A 2,267-nucleotide genomic window follows, 5' to 3' on the forward strand; every position below is an offset into this window, starting at 1 on the left:
AGGCCACCGAAGTCATCTGCGGCGTCCCGCAAGGATCATCACTCAGCCCCACCCTCTTCAACGTCTACATGAGCCCCCTTGCAACCATCGCATGCCAACACAACCTCAACATCATCTCCTACGCTGATGACACTCAGCTGATCCTCTCACTCACCAAAGACCCAATCACCGCCAAAACCAACCTACATGAAGGGATGAAAGAAGTAGCTGAACTTGGACAAAACGGAAGTCCTCATCTTAGGTGCATCCCTTCCGCCTGGGGCAACTCTTGGTGGCCAACGGCCCTAAGAAAAGCCCCCAAACCTCCCCCCCCTTCCTCAAGTCAAGTCAAGTCCGAATTTATATAGCGCACTACATACCCAGAGGGTCTCAAGGCGCTTGAGGAAGGGAAGGGGAGGTTTACTTATCGAATATCCAGGTTTTAAGCTGTTTTCTGAAGGCTAGGTGGTTTTGAGTAAGGCGGAGGTGGGTGGGAAGGGAATTCCAGGTTTTGGCCGCTAAGTAGGAGAAGGATCTTCCCCCATGGTGGCTTTGTGGATGCGCGGAACAGCGGCGAGGGCTTGGTTGGACGAACACAGCTGGCGGTGTAAAAGGAAAGGCGCGTGTTTAGACAGTCAGGTCCAAGTTCGTATAGGGCTTTGTGTGCGTGGGTGAGGAGATGGAACGTTATCCTCTTGTTGACGAGGAGCCAGTGAAGGTCTTTCAGGTGAACGGAAATGTGTTCTGTGCGGGAATGTCTAGTATGAGTCTGGCTGAAGCATTTTGGATGCGTTGGAGTTTTTTCTGCTGTTTTGCGGTGGTACCGGTGTAAAGGGTGTTTCTGTAGTCCAGACGGCTTGTGACCAGTGTGTGGGTGACCGTTTTTCTTGTTTTGGTGAGGATCCAGCTAAATGTTTTTTTGAGCATGCGTAGGATGTTGAAGCATGATGAAGAGATGGCGTTGACTTGTCTGGTCATCGAGAGTGAGGAGTCCAGGATGATGCCCAGGTTCCGTGCGTGGTCCGTCGGTATGGGGGCTTTTCCTAGGGCCGTTGGTACACCAAGAGTCGTCCCAGGCGGAAGGGGATGCACCTAAGATGAGGACTTCCGTTTTGTCTGAGTTCAGTTTCAGACGGCTGTGCTTCATCCACTCGGCTACTTCTTTCATCCCTTCATGTAGTTTGGTTTTGGCGGTGATTGGGTCTTTGGTGAGTGAGAGGATCAGTTGAGTGTCATCAGCGTAGGAGATGATGTTGAGGTTGTGTTGACGTGCGATGGTTGCGAGGGGGCTCATGTAGACGTTGAAGAGGGCGGGGCTGAGTGATGATCCTTGCGGGACGCCGCAGATGACTTCGGTGGCCTCTGACTTAAAAGGGGGGAGGCGGACTCTCTGAGTTCTTCCAGCGAGGAACGAGATGATCCAGTCCAATGCTTTTCCTTGAATTCCGATGTTTCTGAGGCGTTGTATCAGGGTGCTATGGCAGACTGTGTTGAATGCTGCAGAGAGGTCAAGGAGGATGAGGGCGACTGTGTCTCCGTTGTCCAGTAGTGTTCGAATGTCGTCTGTTGCTGCGATGAGGGCGGTCTCAGTGCTGTGTTTGGCTCGGAAGCCAGACTGTGAGGAGTCGAGTGATTTGTTGGTTTCGAGGAAGGCGGCGAGCTGATTGTTGATGGCTTTATCAATGACTTTGGCAGGGAATGGGAGGAGGGAGATGGGGAGGTAGTTTTTGAGTTCGGTGGGGTCAGCTGTGGGTTTCTTCAGAAGGGCGCTGAGTTCGGTGTGTTTCCAGCTTTCTGGGAATGTGGCGGAGTTGAGGGAGCAGTTGATGACGTCTCGGAGATGGGGTGCGATGATGGAGTCTCCTTTGTTGAAGATGTGATGGCGGCATGGGTCTGTAGGGGATCCTGAGTGGATGGAGTTCATCAGGCGAATGGTGTCTTCTGTGGTGATTGGGTTCCAGTCGAAAAGGTTATTCGGAGGAGGTACAGGTTCGGGGGTGAGTGGGGTGGACTGGTTTGCGGGTTAGTTGTCAAAGCTGTTATGAATGTCGGAGATTTTGTCATGGAAAAATGAGGCGAGGGAGTCGCAGAGGACTTGAGAGGGGGTGATGTCGTTTGAGCTGGCGGTGGGGTTGGTGAATTCCATGATGATGTTGAAAAGTTCCTTGCTGTTGTGGGCGTTGTTGTCTAGTGGATCTTTGAGTGCTGATTTCTTGGCTGTCCGGATTAGTTGGTGGTGTTTGCGGGTGGCGTTTTTGAAGGCAGCTTGGGTGATAGTGTTTGTTTTT

Source organism: Lissotriton vulgaris, chromosome 6 (genome assembly GCF_964263255.1).
Source record: "Lissotriton vulgaris chromosome 6, aLisVul1.2, whole genome shotgun sequence".
Taxonomy (NCBI): Eukaryota; Metazoa; Chordata; class Amphibia; order Caudata; family Salamandridae; genus Lissotriton; species Lissotriton vulgaris.